A 19,196-nucleotide genomic window follows, 5' to 3' on the forward strand; every position below is an offset into this window, starting at 1 on the left:
GGTCCCGGCAGACTGGAAAACTGCTAATGTAACACCCTTATTTAAAAAGGGCAGTAGACAGAAGGCTGGAAACTATAGTAGCCTAACTATAGCCTAACATCTGTGGTAGGTAAAATTTTGGAGTCCATTATTAAGGAGACAGTAACAGGACATTTGGATAATCATAATTTAATAGGACAAAGTCAGCATGGTTTTATGAAGGGGAAGTCATGTTTGACAAATTTGCTGGAGTGCTTTGAGGAAGTAACATATAGGGTGGATAAAGGGGAACCAGTGGACGTAGTGTATTTAGACTTCCAAAAGGCATTTGACAAGGTGCCACACAAAAGATTATTGCTTAAGATAAAAAATCACGGGATTGGGGGTAATATTCTGGCATGGATAGAGGATTGGCTATCTAACAGAAGGCAGAGAGTTGGGATAAATGGTTCATTCTCAGACTGGCAATCAGTAACCAGTGGTGTTCCGCAGGGGTCAGTGCTGGGTCCCCAACTCTTTACAATCTATATTAACGATTTGGAGGAGGGGACCGAGTGTAATATATCAAAGTTTGCAGATGATACTAAGATGGGAGGGAAAGTAGTGAGTGAGGAGGACATAAAAAACCTGCAAGGGGACATAGACAGGCTAAGTAAGTGGGCAGAGATTTGGCAGATGGAATACAATACTGGAAAGTGTGAGGTTATGCACTTTGGCAGGAAAAATCGTAGAGCAAGTTATTATCTTAATGGCAAGAAACTGGAAAGTACTGAAGTACAAAGGGATCTGGGGGTCCTGGTGCACGAAACTCAAAAGGTTAGTATGCAGGTGGAGCAAGTGATTAAGAAGGCCAATGGAATGTTGGCTTTCATTGCTAGGGGGATAGAATATAAAAATAGGGAGGTATTGCTTCAGTTGTACAAGGTATTGGTGAGGCCGCACCTGGAATACTGCGTACAGTTTTGGTGTCCATACTTAAGAAAGGACATACTTGCTCTCGAGTCAGTACAAAGAAGGTTCACTCGGTTAATCCCGGGGATGAGGGGATGGACATATGAGGAGAGGTTGAGTAGATTGGGACTCTACTCATTGGAGTTCAGAAGAATGAGAGGCGATCTTATTGAAACATATAAGATTGTGAAGGGGTTGGATCGGGTGGATGCGGGGAAGATGTTCCCGATGATGGGTGAAACTAGAACTAGGGGGCATAGTCTTAGAATAAGGGGCTGCTCTTTCAAAACTGAGATGAGACGGAACTACTTCACTCAGAGGGTGGTAGGTCCATGGAATATGTTGCCCCAAAAAGCTGTAGAAGCTACATCATTACATAAATTTAAAACAGAAATAGACAGTTTCCTAGAAGTAAAGGGAATTAAGGGTTACGGGGAGTGGGCAGGAATTTGGACATGAGTCTAGGTTCGGATCGGTCATGGCCCTGTGGGTAGCGGAGCGGGCCCAGGGGCCGTGTAGCCTGATCCTGCTCCTATTTCGTGTGTCTAATTCTGTTAGATTCAGGAGGTGGTTCTGTGATAGTGGATTGACGGTTAGGATCAGATCAGCCATGATCTTATTGAATGGCGGAGCAATCTCGAGGGGCCGATTGGCCTACTACTGCTCCTATTTCTTATGTTCTTATGTTCTTATGTAACTAATCTACTGCCACGCTCTCTCCCCATAGCCCTGTATCAATTCCAAACTAATCCCACTGCCACGCTCTCTCCCCATAGCCCTGTATCAATCCCAAACTAATCCCACTGCCACGCTCTCCCCCCATAGCCCTGTATCAATCCCAAACTAATCCCACTGCCCCGCTCTCTCCCTATAGACCTGTATCAATCCCAAACTACAGGAAACTCTCGTTTAAATGGCACCTAAATATCCGGAATTCTCTATTAACTGGCAAAATTCTCACTCCGAAAACAACACCTCAATAACCGGCAATGTTGCCTGTTGTATCCGTGTGTTAATGGAGACACGGAATGCAGGAGTTGGTTTAACAGGTGTTTACTGAACAAAGTCTGGAGGTGAACTAAAAGATACAAGACACTATACAGGCTTATAGACCCGAGTGGTCACTACCGGTATTACAGTACACAGGGGCTCTTAAAGGTACATACACTACAATTCCTCCCCTTTTAGATAATTAGTACATAACATTTTAAGTAATCATTAATTAACATGTTTACAAGAACAATAATCTACACATTTGCTGCAGTTAATCAATTATAAGTCAGTCTCTCTGGAGGCTTCCTGACTCGGTCCGGATAACGCCTCGGTGGTGTAGTAGTTTTCGGTGGTGTAGTAGGTTCTTTTGGCAAAGTTGATTCGGCTTGAATGCCAGTGTCGGGTTCATCTGGTTTCAGTATCACCGGATCGGAGGTAGATACTGTGGGTATCTCTGCTTCATCATTAGGCGTATAGAGTTGTGGTGTAGGTTGTCCCTTTTCGGATGACTCTATGATCTGGTCAGCATGGCGCCTTATTATGCTTTCTCCAATGTCCACGGTATACATCAGCGGTCCTAGTCGTGTGCAAATAGTTCCAGGCTGCCATTTCTCGGTACGGTAGTCCTGGGCCAAAACTTGTTGACCTATCTGGAAGGTTCTAGTTGGCCTTTCATTCATGCCTTGAAATTGCCGGTTCTCTACATCCCTTCTGATGTTTGGCTTGATCAAATCCAGCCGGCATCTTAGGCTTCTATTGAAAAACATCATGGCGGGAGCTTGGTTTGTAACCACGTGTTGCATTCCTGTACGCAAACAAGAAGTTAGCTACCTTATGTTGTAGATTTATGTCTTCATTACCCATGGCCTTTATGGCCTTCTTGAAGGTCTGGACAAACCTTTCAGCTAATCCATTGGTGGCGGGATGGTATGGGGCGGACGTGTAGTGCTTAACCCCATTGTTTTTTTAAGAACTTCCTGAATTCTTCGGACACAAATTGCGGTCCATTATCAGAACATATCTGTTCAGGCAGCCCATTCCTGGCAAATATGGTCCTTAATACTGTGATGGTTTTTTCCGTGGTGGTGGAGGACATCTTTATTACCTCCGGCCACTTGGAGTGTGCATCAACCGCGATTAAGAACATTGAGTCCATAAATGGACCAGCAAAGTCGATATGTACTCTTTGCCATGGAGAGGAGGGCCACTCCCATGGATGTAGAGGGGCTTGTGGTGGGGCGTTTTGGACCTTCTGGCATCCTAGACCGCTCTTGGTCATTTCTTCGATGTCTCCATCGATACCTGGCCACCACACAAACGCTCTGGCTAGGTTCTTCATTTTCACTCCACCCAGATGCCCCTCGTGAAGCTCCTTTAGCACTTTATCCTGGAGTTTGGGTGGAATCACCACTCTGGATCCACACATCAAGGTTCTTCGGCACACTGACAGCTGTTCTCTTCTTTGCGAGAATGCTGGCAACAGTGGTTCGCCATGTGCTGGCCGTCCCTTCACCGTTAAATCGTAGACTCGTGAGAGAGTCGGGTCATTTCTCGTTTCCTTTTCAATGGTAGAATTTGTTACTGGTAGACATTCCACTATGGTTGAGTGGAACATCTCCACTGGGTCCACTGTAGGTGCCTCTTCTACCGTTGGCAACGGTAGGCGCGATAAACCGTCAGCATTCCCATGCTGTTTTGATCCTTTGTATTCTATGTCATATTGGTGTGCCCCTAGGAAAAGGGACCACCTCTGTAGCCTTTGCGCTGTCATAATGGGAACGCCCTTTTTAGGGTTGAATATGGAGACGAGGGGTTGATGGTCAGTCAACAAGGTAAATTTTTGTCCGTGTAGGTAATGGTTGAATTTCTTCACTCCCCATACCAGGCTGAGTGCTTCCCTGTCGATCTGGGCATAGTTACGCTCAGCTGAGTTCAATGAGCGTGACGCAAAAGCTATCGGCCGCTCCGAGCCATCAGGGAATCTATGCGATAATACCGCTCCTATGCCGTAAGGGGATGCATCGCACGCCAGTCTGATTGGCAGTGATGGGTTGTAATGAGCCAACACTTCCTTGGACGTGATCAAGCCTTTGCATTTATGGAAGGCACGTTTACAGTCTTTGCTCCATTTCCAAATAACTCCCATTTGTAGCAGTGCGTTAAGAGGGTGCAGAACAGTTGACAAGTTCGGTAAAAATTTATGATAGTAATTTATCAATTGCAGGAACGACCTTAATTGTGAGACATTTTCAGGTGCTGGGGCTTTTATAACCGCTTCAATTTTTTCAGGTGACTTATGCAACCCTTCTTCGTTAATTATATGGCCACAATATGATATTTATTCCTGGAAAAATTCGCACTTGGGGCGATTTGCTCGTAGGCCCCGTTCCCTCAGCCTAGTGAGCACCTGCTCCAAATTGGCAAGGTGCTCGTTGTCGTTTTCTCCTGTTACAAGGATGTCGTCTAGGTAGCATTGAGTCCCCGGAATCCCTTGCAGGACTTGCTCCATAGCTCTTTGTCAGATAGCTGGAGCTGATGCTACTCCGAAAACCAATCGATTGTACTGGTACAGGCCTTTGTGTGTGTTTATCGTGAGATACTTTTTAGAGGCCTCCTCAACCTCCATCTGTAAATATGCCTGTGACAAGTCAATTTTGGTGAAACGTTTCCCTCCGGATAGTGAGGCGAAAATATCTTCTATCCTCGGAAGAGGATACTGTACCGTGTGAAGAACCGGGTTTACAGTCACCTTGAAGTCCCCACAGATGCGAATTTTTCTCTGTTCTTCAGATTTATCATTATTCAACGTTTTCTTCATGACCGGGACGATGGGTGTTGCCCACTCGCTCCAATCTACCTTGGATAACACGCCTGCCTTTTCCAAATTCTCCAGCTCTGCCTCGACTGCTGGACGAATTGCGTATGGCACCGGCCTTGCCTTAAAAAACTTGGGAATTGCCGCATCTTCCACTTTTATTGAGGCGGTGACGCCTTTCAAGGTTCCTAGTTCCTGTTGAAACACTTCTTTGGCGTTGGCCAAGATGTCTTTTAATTGTTCAGGTATGACGACATCATCATTTTTTTTCTTACTGGTCACCGTCAGTGCCTGAATGGAGTGCCAGTCTAAACGTATCTTCCTGATCCATTCACATCCCAACAGCGGTGGACCACCATCTTGCAGAACGTATAAATACAACTTCTGTATTTCCTTGCCGTTGTATACAACAGGCACCCTTATTTTCCCTCTGGGGTATACTTTCTGCCCCGTATATGTCTTCAAGATAATGGATGTGTCTTTCAAAGGTATATGCGGAAATAGCCGCTCGTAATCCCGTTGACTTATGACGGGCAGAGCTGATCCTGTATCTAGCTCCATTTTAACTGGGGACCCCGCTATCGTGAGGGTAACCCAAATGGTCTGGTAATCTTCTTTGGCAATTACGTTATGTAATTTGAGACAGCTTAGTCTCTTGTTTCCAGAGTTGCTATCGCTCTTCTGGTCTTCGGAGCTACTGCCCGTCATCATTTGTACCTTTCTGTACTTTTCCTTGTTGATTTTTTTTCTGTCAGTGGATTTTTTGTTTCCAGATCGGCATACACGTGCAATGTGTCCCATCTTTCCGCATTGCCTGCATGCTTTGTCCTTGAACCAGCAGTCCCTCTGGTCATGGGTGGATCTGCCGCAGCGATAACATCTCTCGAAACCCCGTGTCATTTCATGGGTGCCGAAGTCCTGTGGCTTTTGCTGTATCTCTGCAGCTCCTCTTGCTGCTGCTTCGTATGATACAGCCACACTGAAAGCCTTGTCCAGTGTCAAATCTTTCTCAGAAAGTAGCCTTTTCTGTGTTCCTTCGCTTAGGAGACTGCAGACGAATTTGTCTCGTAGAGAATCTGCCAGTCCTGCCCCGAATTGGCAGTGCTTTGACAGCTTTCTTAATTCGGTGAGGTAATCAGCGTTACTTTCATTCTTGTGCTGATTCCTCCTGAAGAATTTGAATCGGTCCGCTATCAGCAGCGGTGTTGGGTTTAAGTGCTCCTGTAGGGTATCAACAATCTCCTTAAAATTCTTGTCCATCGGTTTGGCTGGAGTGATCAAGTTTCGTAACAGCCCGTATGTCCTTCCGCCCATCAGATTTAGAAGTACCGATGCCTTTTTATCATCCTCTACTTCATTCGCTGTGCAATATACCTCCACTCTTTCCACATATGTGGTCCAATCCTCTATATCACTATCAAAAGCAGTAATATTGCCAGTCTTAGGCATCCTGAAAATCAAAAATGGCGCCTCCCGCGCTTTCCTTTCTTCCCGGACGAGAAATAAATGGCGCCTCCCGCGCTTTCCCGCCGCTGCCGCTGCTGACAACGCTGTTCTCCGCGGTTTTTATTTACATAGATATTTTTAATAGTTGGAGACTCGTTCCCGCCGGACTCTCTGGGACTTTTCCCTCCCTCTGCTTGGTCCGAACGCCGACCTGCTTTGCAGCGCCGGCCGTCTCCTGAGTGCTCCACCCTCCGTCTCTGTTTGCCTCCGCCTTCCGACTTGCTGCTCGGCCCCGCTGCAGAGCCACCCGATCGAGCCCCAGCCCGCCGCCCAGGAAGGATTAGTGCAGTACCTGCCACCAGCCCGGCTAGCTGGTGAGACCATCGTTTTTCTCTTTTTTTTTCTTCGACCTTCGTCTGAGGAATCGATCTCCTTGAGGTGCTGCCGAATTGCAGGTAAGTCCATTTCCAATTCGTCGCCACTTTTGTATCCGTGTGTTAATGGAGACACGGAATGCAGGAGTTGGTTTAACAGGTGTTTACTGAACAAAGTCTGGTGGTGAACTAAAAGATACAAGACACTATACAGGCTTATACACCCGAGTGGTCACTACCAGTATTACAGTACACAGGGGCTCTTAAAGGTACATACACTACATTGCCGAGTCCGAGTCAGAGTCTCCCACGGTGGCCGAGTTAGTCAGTGGGGGTAGTTCTCCAAACTGCCACTACTCGGCTTCTTGGTGCTGTCGGAAGTCGGAACACCTCAATACCCCTGTAACAGGAGTCTGACTGTCCCGCGCTGCCGGTAGTCTCTTCTGATCTGCCATTTTACAGGGGTACTGTGTGTCTCCCACGCTGCTGGTAGTCATTGCATTGCATTACCCTCAACTGGCAGTACTGTACTTAATCAAGCATCTTCCACCATCCATTTAACACAACATTCTGTAGGTGAGTACCCAATTACTGTATACTGCACATTTCTTGATTTTTTAAATTTTTCTTTGTTGAAAATAGCCTCGGTAGATAACCATCTCCGTCATCCGGATTTTTGATCAACCGGCACCACGCCGGTCCCGTCGGTGCCGGATACCAAAGAGTTTCCTGTAATCCCACTGCCCCGCTCTCTCCCCATAGCCCTGTATCAATCCCAAACTAATCCCACTGCCCCGCTCTCTCCCCATAGCCCTGTATCAATCCCAAACTAATCCCACTGCCCCACTCGCTCCCCATAACCCTGTATCAAACCCCAAACTAATCGCACTGCCCCACTCTCTCCCCATAGCCCTGTAACAATCGCAAACTAATTCCACTGCCCCGCTCCCTCCCCATAGACCTGTATCAATCCCAAACTAATCCCACTGCCCTGCTCTCTCCCCATACCCATGCATCAATCCCCAAACTAATCCCACTGCCCTGCTCTCTCCCCATACCCATGTATCAATCCCCAAACTAATCCCTCTGCCCCGCTCTCTCCCCATAGCCCTGTATCAATCCCAAACTAATCCCACTGCCCCGCTCTCTCCCCATAGCCCTGTATCAATCCCCAAACTAATCCCACTGCCCCGCTCTCTCCCCATAGCCCTATATCAATCCCAAACTAATTCCACTGCCCCGCTCTCTTCCCATAGCCCTGTATCAATCCCAAACTAATCCCACTGCCCCGCTCTCTCCCCATAGCCCTGTATCAATCCCAAACTAATCCCACTGTCCCGCTCTCTCCCCATAGCCCTGTGTCAATCCCCAAACTAATCCCACTGCCCTGCTCTCTCCCCATACCCATGTATCAATCCCCAAACTAATCCCTCTGCCCCGCTCTCTCCCCATAGCCCTGTATCAATCCCAAACTAATCCCACTGCCCCGCTCTCTCCCCATAGCCCTGTATCAATCCCCAAACTAATCCCACTGCCCCGCTCTCTCCCCATAGCCCTATATCAATCCCAAACTAATTCCACTGCCCCGCTCTCTTCCCATAGCCCTGTATCAATCCCAAACTAATCCCACTGCCCCGCTCTCTCCCCATAGCCCTGTATCAATCCCAAACTAATCCCACTGTCCCGCTCTCTCCCCATAGCCCTGTGTCAATCCCCAAACTAATCCCACTGCCCTGCTCTCTCCCCATAGCCCTGTATCAATCCCAAACTAATCCCACTGCCCCGCTCTCTCGCCATAGCCCTGTATCAATCCCAAACTAATCCCACTGCCCCGCTCTCCCCCCATAGCCCTGTATCAATCCCAAACTAATCCCACTGCCCCGCTCTCTCCCCATAGCCCTGTATCAATCCCAAACTAATCCCACTGCCCCGCTCTCTCCCCATAGCCCTGTATCAATCCCAAACTAATCCCACTGCCCCACTCTCTCCCCATAGCCCTGTATCAATCCCAAACTAATCCCACTGTCCCGCTCTCTCCCATAGCCCTGAATCTTCCTCTGTTTGAAATATTTATTGAATTTTCTATTCAGAGATGCAGTTGTCTTTGCCTCGTCCCCTCGCTGTGGTGAAGCACTCCAAGCTCACACAACCTGTTCATGAATATTTCTCCAAACCTCTCCAGTCAGTCACTGAGTGACAATTTTAAATTGATGACTATTCATCACTGATTCCCCAACCACAGGAAATAATGTTTCCCAATTCACTCTATCAAACGCTTCATAATTTTTAAAATCTCTATTAACTCTCGTCTTATCCTTCTCTGCTCCAGTGGGAAGAGACCCAGTATCTCCAGTCTCTCCTCATAACTCAAGTTCCCCATGTGGTAAACCACTGTTTGTATTCCTGTTTGTCCTGTTTGTATTCCACTGTGTACATGCCTGGACATGCCTCGGCTGACTCCTCCCACAGGTCCTAGTATAAAGGTGACTGCTCCCCAGCCATTTGTATCCTGGGCCTGTCGACCACTCGAGGCAGACCTCCATTCTGTTGTTAATAAAAGCCTTTAGTTACTCTTCTAACTCTCAGTCTTTTATGAGTAATTGATAGCGCATCACCCCATTGCTGGCACCATCCTGGTGAATCTGTGCTGTCCACTCTCGGGGCTTCAATGTCCTTTCTATAACATCCTAAACGGTACGGTGTGCTCTAACCATTGCCACCTACAAACTTATCCTTACCGCTTTGTTCTTATACTCCATTTATTAAACTGACAATGCTGTTGGCCTTTTTGTGGCTTTATTTACCTGCACTTGCTTCTTCAAGGAGTTACGGACTTGAACCCCCATTCTCTCTGTTCGTCTGCAACCTTTGTTGTCTTTCCATTGACTGGATCGTCCCACTTCTTGTTTTCCTCCCAAAATATATTACCCCGCACTTAGAGTGATACAGCACAGGAGGAGGCCATTTGGCCCATCGTGCCTGTGCCAGCTCTTTGAAAGAGCGATTAATTTGCAGGTGCCACCCTGTCCTCCAGAAGTTGTTTACAATCCTCTTCCACTCTGAGCAACACCCAGTAACCTGAACAATTTGTTTCTGAACAATTCCAATCCAGTAACCGTGGATTGAGGAGGGAGCGATCATTCCTGACCAACCTCCACATCTCCTCTGAGGAACCGACAGCCCAAGTGGACTTCTTAAAGCCCCAGGACGTAGACCAGTGTCATCCAATAGAAGTCACTGACTGACCCCAGGCGTTGCTACGGCGACACCGTTTTAGCCACGGGCACTAATTTTAGTAGAAGATGCCTCACACACAATCCAGGTCAATGCACTTCACACGTGGATATTTATTTAATAAACATCTCCCACCTTTCAGTAACCAAGGAATTAAAGCACTCACAACAATCGCACACTCTGCTTTTCCTCTCATCGTTTTACCAACAAACACACAAAAAAAGGTGAAAGTTCACACCGCGAATATTGAGATCATGTGACCAACAAACGGTGCCTATCACTCCTTTTTTATTCACTGGCCAGAAATTCAATTAGCCACATTTGGATTCCCAATTGGCCACATGCGGCTCGTGCACTGGGCAACACTGACGACCTGAACCTAGGCTGCCGTATCTGCCGATGCCCATCAGGTGAGTACAGAGCGGTGGGGCCTCTGGGTAACCTGCAGAATGGATACGTTGGCAGGGGTTAGCGAACTGTGAATTGTGATGTAAAAAGGCTACTGAGTCCTTGGTTTGAGTATAAAACAAGGCTCAGTCGTCTTTTTACATCAATTTAATCAACTATTTCACAACCATGAGATACTAGTTACATCACTAGTTCCTGGTTACAAAAACGTCCGGGGCAAGCTGGGCCCACGCCCGAGTATTTATACTCCTTGGACGGCGCCACCAGCTGGCCGCCCAGTGTTATTTCATGAGTCTTTCTTCATGAATGATGAGATTCATGACAAATTGTAGTTGGAGGAGTCTGTCAGTGTGGGGAGGGTGCTGAGCGGGGAGCCACAGAGATTGCATATTGAGGCTCCTACTGTCTCCAATTTACATCTGAAAATCAGTGCAAAGCACTTCAATTTGCTGAAGATACCAAACTAGCTCATTCGGAGCAAAGGAACCAATGGGGGGGACGAGGAAAATTTTTCTTCACACAGCGAGTTGTTGTGATCGGGAATTCACTGCCTGGAAGGGCAGTGGAAGCAGATTCAATAATAACTTTCAAAAGAGAATTGGATAAATACTTGAAAATTTTGCAGGGCTGTGGGGAAAGAGCAGGGGGGAGTGGGACTAATTGGAGAGCTCGTTCAAAGAGCCGGCACAGGCACGATGGGCCGAATGGCCTCCTTCTGTGTGGTACGATTCTACGATCTGGCAGTTCAGGAAATAGTCCTGGCCAGGTATGGTAGTGCAGTTACTGGATGAATGATCCAGAGACGTGAGTTCAAATCCCATCGTGACAGTTTGAGAATTTGAATTCAGTTTTTTTAAAACCTGGAAATAAAAATCTGGTGTCAGTCACAGTGACTGTGAATCTGTCGGATTGTCATAAAAACCCACCGGTTCACTGATGTCCTTTAGGGAAGGAACCTGCCGTCCTCACCCAGTCTGGGCCTATAGGTGACTCCAGACCCGCACCAACGGTTGACTCTTAACTGCCCTCTGAAGTGGCCACCCAATTTGTATCAAACCCTCTGCCCGCGGTTCAAGAAGGCAGCTCACCGCCACCTTCTCAGGGCAACTAGGGATGGGCAATAAATGCCGGCCTTGCCAGCGACGCCCACATCCCATGAACGAATAAAAAAAAGTTTAATATGGCTTAGTGTAAAGTACTGGAGAAAGTAAGGAGAAAAATGAGGAACACACATTCTCCATGAAGGGTTTTAAAATAGCTCATCTTATTTTATTCCTGATTGAAGGTATAAGCTGCACTTTAACACCTCCATTCAGGACAGTAAACGAAGGAGGCAGCCACAGGAAGGAGTGACCAACACTAGAGAGTCTCTGTTTCTGGTTAATCTCAGGTAACACCCTTCAGCTTGCCTGTGGTAGGGGCCCAGGTGTGGGATGGATGGCTCAGGTGTGGGATGGCCCAGGTGTGGGATGGCCCAGGTGTGGGCCGGCCGGCCCAGGTGTGGGATGGCCCAGGTGTGGGATGGATGGCCCAGGTGTGGGATGGCCCAGGTGTGGGACGGCCGGCCCAGGTGTGTCCAGTGACCAAGCCCTGGACTGCACAGCAGAGAAGCGTCAAAATATGGAAAGTGCATCGCTCCCTCACATGCCAGTTACTGCAGCTTTCAAAAACATTCAGGGCAGGAGGTGAACTGGTTTGGTGTGATTCCAGGACACACCACCATCCTCTGCCCTTTGTTTCTTTGCATTTGCCTTCAGGAATTCTTCCTCTCGGCCAGCCAGGAACAAGAGGTGAGACAGGTGAATGGAGGGGACACTAAACGCAGTGGTTTCAAGTGGATTACCCTGGACACATTCCCACAAGCACCTGGTGCTCTGGTGTTGCGCAGATCGATGATAAATTCAGTGCAGCTTAAATTAAAGCTCACGAATGCCGGAAGAACTGGTTTGTCGGCAGTTTTGTTTTTATCGTTGTTCGAATCAGTTTATTTAGAAGGGAACTTGCCTTCGGCAAAACAAACCTGCACCTTCTCCATGTTTGTTACTTTCATACAAACACCTGTCTGTAGCTCTCTGTATCTCTCGGGACATCTTCCTTCAACACCCTGATTCTCGCGGATGTCTGTAAAGAAGATCAATGCTGGGCCCAGACCCCAGCACAGCCTCAACCACCACCCCTCTCACCCACCGCTGGGGCAGGGAAAAGAAGTCCACTGGTTACTTTCAGAGAAACTACTACGAAATTCCTCCCCGACACACTAGTGCAGTCTAACTCCAGGAGGCCGTGGTTACCACGACACAAACTTATCTAACCCATGCTTCCCCACGGCCCCAGTGTCCTCCCCTCAGCAACCTAATCCCACTCCCACTCCAGAGACTTGAACAGTACAGTATTGAGGGAGTGCTGCACTGTCTGAGGTGCCCACGTTCTACCCGACATAAACTTGAGGTCATCCAAAACTCGACTGCCGTGTCCTAACTCGCACCAAGTCCTGTTCACCCATCACCCCTGTGCTCTTTGACCTACATTGGCTCCCGGTTAAGCAATGCTTCAATTTCAAAATTCTCATTCTTGTTTTCAAATCCCTCCATGGCCTCGCCCCTCGCAATCTCTGTAATCTCCTCCAGCCCCACAACCCCCGAGATATCAGCGCTCCTCTAATTCTTGCCTCTTGAGTATCCCTGATGATAATCGCTCCATCATTGGTGGCCGTGCCTTCTGTTGCCAAGGCCCTAAGCTCTGGAATTCCCTGCCTAAACCTCTCCATCTCGCTACCTCTCTTTCCTCCTTTAACATAGAAACATAGAAGATAGGAGCAGGAGTAGGCCATTCGGCCCCTTGAGCCTGTTCCGCCATTCAATGAGATCATGTCTGATCATCCAAATTCAGTACCCTGTCCCTGCTTTCTCCCCATATCCCTTGATCCCTTTAGCCTTAAGAAATATATCTAATTCCTTGAATATATTAAATGAATTGGCCTCAACTGCCTTGTGTGGTAGAGAATTCCACAGGTTCACCACTCTCTGGGTGAAGAAATTCCTCCTCATCTCTGTCCTAAATGGCTTACCCCTTATCCTTAGACTGTGACCCCTGGTTCTTCACTCCCCCGCCATCGGGAACATCCATCCTGCATCTAGTCTGTCTAGTCCTGTTAGAATTTTATAAGTTTCAATGAGATCCCCTCTCATTCTTCTAAACTCTAGCGAATACAAGCCCAATCGACCCAATCTCTCCTCATACGTCATTCCTGCCATCCCAGGTATCAGTCTGTTGAATCGTAGCTGCACTCTCTCCATGGCAAGAACATCCTTCCTCAGATAAGGCGACCAAAACTGCACAAAATACTCAAGGTGTGGTCTCACCAAGGCCCTGTACAACTGCAGCAAGACATCCTTGCTCCTTTACTCGAATCATCTCGCTATGAAGGCCAACATATCATTTGTCTTCTTAACCACCTGCTGCACCTGCATGCTTAACATCAGCGACTTGTGCACAAGGACACCCAGGTCTCGTTGCACTTCCCCTTTTCCCAATCTACTGCCATTCAGATAATAATCTGTCTTCCTGTTTTTGCCACCGAAGTGGATAACCTCCCATTTATCCACATTATACTGCATTTGCCATGCATCTGCCCAATCACCCAACCTGTTCAAATCATACTGGAGTTTCTCTGCATCCTCCTCACAGCACACACGCCCACCCAGCTTTGCATCGTCTGCAAACTTGGAGATATTACATCTAGTTCCCTCGTCTAGATCATTTATATATATTGTGAATAGCTGGGGTCCTAGCACCGATCCCTGCGGTACCCCACTAGTCACTGCCTGCCACTCGGAAAAAGACCTGTTTATTCCAACTCTTTCCTTTCTGTCTGCCAACCAGTTCTCTATCCAAGACAGTACCTTGCCCCCAATCCCATGTGCCTTAACTTTACACGCTAATCTCTTATGCGGGACCTTATCAAAAGCCTTCTGAAAGTCCAAATACACCACATCCACTGGTTCTTCCTTATCTATTCTACCAGTTACTTCCTCAAAAAATTCCAGTAGATTAGTCAAGCACGATTTACCTTTTGTAAATCCATGTTGACTTTGTCTGATCCTGTCACTGTTTTCCAAGTGCTCTGCTATTACATCTTTTATAATGGGCTCTAGCATTTTCCCCACTACCGACGTCAGGCCTATAATTCCCCGTTTTCTCTCTACCACCTTTTTAAAATCGTGGGGTTACATTACCTATCCTCTAGTCCATGGGAGCTGTGCCAGAGTCCATAGAATTTTGGAAGATGACCAGCAATGCATCTACTATTTCTAGGGCCACTTCCTTAAGTACCCTAGGATGTAGATTATCAGGCCCTGGGGATTTATCGGCCTTCAATCCCATCAATTTCCCTAACACTATTTCCCTACAACTACTGATTTCATTCAATTCCTCCCTCTCATTAGACCCTATGTTCCCCGACATCTCTGGGAGGTTATTTGTGTCCTCCTTTGTGAAGCCAGAACCAAAGTATGTATTTAATTGGTCTGCCATTTCTTTGTTCCCCATTATAAATTCCCCTGATTCTGATTGCAAGGGACCTGCGCTTGACTTCACCAATCTTTTTCTCTTCACATATCTATAGAAGCTTTTACAGTCAGTTTTTATGTTCCCTGCAAGCTTACTCTCATAATCTATTTCCCCCCTCTTAATTAATCCCTTTATCCTCCTTTGGTGAATCCTAAACTGCTCCCAACCCTCAGGTTTGCTGCTTTTTCTGGCCAAATTATATGTCCTCTCCTTGGATCTTATGCTATCCCTAATTTCCCTTGTTAGCCACGGTTTAGTCACCTTTTTTGTTTTATTTTTATGCCAAACAGGGATGAACAAATTCTGTAGTTCATCCATGCGATCTTTAAATGTTTGCCATTGCCTATCCACTGTCAACCCTTTAAGTAACATTCCCCATTCCATACTAGCCAACTTGTGCCTCATAACATCGTAGTTTCCTTTATTTAAATTCAGGACCCTAGTCTCTGAGTCAACTACTTCACTCTCCATCTTAATGAAGAATTCTATCATATTATGATTGCTCCTCCCCAAGGAGCCTCGCACAACAAGATTGCTAATTCATCCTTTCTCGTTACATAATACCCAGTCTAAGATGGCCTGATCTCTAGTTGGTTCCTCGACATATTGGTCCAGGAAACCATCCCGTATACACTCTAGGAATTCCTCCTCCACAGTATTGTTACTAATTTGGTTAGTCCAATCAATATGTAGATTAAAGTTGTATAAGGGGGGAACTATCTTTTACAGCTCATGTATACTGCAGTACCGGCAGTGACCACACCTGTATATAGCACTGAGTAGTAATCTGTACAGATCAGTTCCAGTGTGAGCCACGTTGAGTAAACACCTGTTGTACCGTTCTCCTGCAGTCTGTGTCTTATTATACACAGACACAACATTGGCGACAAGGCAAGTTCGAAACTACCTGCAACTCTGCATCACCTCCCAGGGATTCGTTCCTGGAGATCAGTGGATTGGAGGTCAAGGCCCAAGACTCGGGCGTCGACCACGGGCAACCGCCCAGTCATCCAGCAGAGACTCGAGAATTGCGGGGGAGGCAGTCAAGAGCCAGGCTTGGCTTTCCAGTCGAGGTGGTCCAGCGAAACGGGCTGGCAACAGGTAGTGCGCAGACCCTTCCCGGACAGCGGCGGGCTAGAGCCCAACCGAGCGGCACAGCAAAGGGCCGAGCAGTGTCGATGGGGGAGAGAGAGAGAGGGCAGAGCACACAGGGCGCAGCCGGTGTTCAGGGGCCGAGCAGTGTCGAAGAGAGGGAGAGAGAGACGCGCAGAAACCCGCGAGGCGCCGCCATTGCCACGAGGACCGCCGAGAGTGGCGTTGGCAGCAGCGCAGGAGAAGCACGTGAAACCTACAGGGCGCTGCCATTGCCACGAGAACCGCCGGGAGTAGCGTTCGCAGCAGCGGGGGAGGAAGGAAAGCGCGGAAGACGCCATTTTAAGCCATTGGGAGACGCCATTTTAAACCACACCCAAAATGCCGAAGAGTGGCAGTATCACCGCATTTGACAATGAAGTCGAAGATTGGACTACATATGTCGAACGAATAGAGGTGTACTGCAAGGCAAATGAGGTGTCAGATGACAAGAAAGCGTCGGTATTGTTAAATTTAATGGGTGCAAAGACGTATGGTTTATTACGAAATCTAGTAACCCCAACGAAGCCAATGGAAAAGAGTTTTGAAGACATAGTAACGATACTACAGGAACATTTAAATTCCACACTGCTGCTGATAGCAGAAAGATTGAAGTTTCACAAACGGAACCAGCATAAGGATGAAAGCAGTGCTGATTATTTAACAGAACTGCACAAACTATCGAAACACTGCCAGTTTGGAGCGGGACTGGCAGATACCTTAAGGGACAAGTTTGTGTGTGGGCTTCAAAGTGAAGGAACCCAGAAGCGGCTTTTATCTGAAAAGGACCTTACGCTGGAAAAGGCTTTCAGCATTGCGGTATCATATGAAGCAGCAGCACGGGGCGCTGCAGAGATACAACAGAGACCGCAAGAATATGGCACAAACGAAATGTCATATAGAACAGAGAAGTGCTATCGCTGCGGCAGAACAACACACGACCAGAATGATTGCTGGTTCAAAGACAAAGTGTGCAGACAGTGTGGAAAAGTAGGACACATAGCACGAGTCAGCAGGTCGGGAAAGAAAACCAGCAATAAGAAACCTACCAAAGAAAAGTACAAGAAGGTACATAAGATGACGGAGAATAGTTCAGATGAACAAAAGAGTGATAACAACTCCGAAAGCAGGGAACCGAGTTGTCTGAAACTACATAAGGTGATCACAACGGAGGATCACCGAACCATTTGGGTCACTCTCAAGATAGCAGGAGTCCAGGTAAAGATAGAATTGGACACAGGATCAGCCCTAACAGTCATAAACCGACGGGACTACGAGCGGCTATTCTCACACATACCCTTGAGAGACACAAAAATTATTTTGAAGACGTACACGGGGCAAAAAGTCTACCCCAAAGGAAAAATAAGGGTGACCGTTATATATAACGGTAAGGAAACACCAAAACTAGACCTGTATGTATTGCAAGATGGAGGACCACCATTACTGGGACGTGAATGGATCCGGAAAATACAACTGGATTGGCATTCCATACAGGCACTGACTGTGGCTGACAAAAAGGATGACGACGTCACACCTGGGCGACTGTCAAAGATCCTAACTGATGCGAAAGAAGTGTTCCAGCAAGGACTCGGAACACTAAAAGGCATGACAGCGATGATTAAAATTGAAGAAAACGCAAGCCCCAAATTTTTTAAGGCCAGACCGGTACCTTATGCGATCCGCCCAGCCGTCGAAGCAGAGCTGGAGAGTCTGGAACGTTCAGGTGTACTGTCCAAGGTAGACTGGAGCGAGTGGGCTACACCCATCATCCCTGTGATGAAAAAGTCGTTGAGCAGCACGCCTGGGGAACCAAGGAAGGTTCGTATCTGTGGGGACTTTAAGGTAACAGTGAACCCGGTCCTTCACACCGTACAATATCCACTTCCGCGGATTGAAGATATTTTCGCCTCGCTATCTGGAGGGAAACGCTTCACTAAGATTGATCTGGCCCAGGCGTATCTGCAAATGGAGGTAGAAGAAGCATCAAAAAAATACCTCACAATCAACACCCATAAAGGTCTCTACCAATACAACCGGCTGGTATTCGGGGTAGCATCAGCTCCGGCTATTTGGCAGAGGGCAATGGAACAAGTCCTGCAAGGGATCCCAGGGACCCAGTGTTATTTGGACGACATCCTGGTCACGGGCGAAAATGGCAGTGATCACCTTGCCAACCTGGAGCAGGTGCTCACTAGATTGCAGGAATATGTGCTCCGAGCTAACCGCCCCAAATGCGAGTTTTTTAGAAAACAGATCTCGTATTGTGGCCACATTATCGCTAAAGAGGGGTTACATAAGTCCCCAGAGAAGATTGAGGCAGTAGTCAAGACTCCAGCACCGGAAAATGTGTCACAACTGAGGTCGTTCCTCGGGCTGGTAAACTACTACCATAAGTTCTTGCCAAATTTGTCTACAATACTACACCCACTGAACACCCTACTGCAAACTGGGGTGCCATGGAAGTGGAGTGACGAATGTAGACGAGCTTTCCAGAAGAGCAAAACACTAATCACATCGAAAGAGGTATTGGCCCATTACAACCCAGCATTACCAATTCGGTTGGCATGTGATGCGTCACCCTACGGCATTGGAGCGGTGCAGTCGCACAAATTCTCGGACGGCTCAGAGAGGCCAATAGCCTTTGAGTCACGATCACTAACCTCAGCCAAGCGTAACTACGCCCAGATTGACAGGGAGGCCCTCAGCCTAGTGTGGGGAGTGAAAAAGTTCAATCACTATCTGCACGGGCAGAAATTCACCTTGCTGACGGATCACCAGCCTCTTGTCTCCATTTTTAATCCGAAGAAGGGCGTTCCGGTGATGACTGCACAATGACTACAAAGATGGTCACTTTTTCTAGGGGCGCACCACTATGAGATTGAATATAAGGGCACGAAACAGCATGGAAATGCTGATGGGCTATCACGCCTGCCACTGCCTACTGCGGAGGAAGCACCAGCAGTGGATCCTGTCGAAATATTCCATTCGACTATAGTTGAATACCTACCGGTAACTAACGCTTGTATCGAAAAGGAAACCCGAAATGACCCGACACTGTCTCGGGTATATGATTTGACGGTGAAGGGATGGCCAGCACATGGCGACTCACTGTTGCCAGCATTCTCGACAAGGAGAGAACAGCTGTCAGTGTGCCGGGGGACCTTGATATGTGGATCCCGAGTGGTAATTCCACCCAAGTTAAGGGATAGAGTGCTCAATGAGCTTCATGAGGGTCATCTGGGAGGGGTAAAAATGAAAAGCCTAGCCAGGGCTTATGTGTGGTGGCCGGGAATCGA

This window comes from Somniosus microcephalus, chromosome 6, assembly GCF_052327205.1.
Source record: "Somniosus microcephalus isolate GS21.2 chromosome 6, FLI_Smic_1.0, whole genome shotgun sequence".
Classification (NCBI taxonomy): domain Eukaryota; kingdom Metazoa; phylum Chordata; class Chondrichthyes; order Squaliformes; family Somniosidae; genus Somniosus; species Somniosus microcephalus.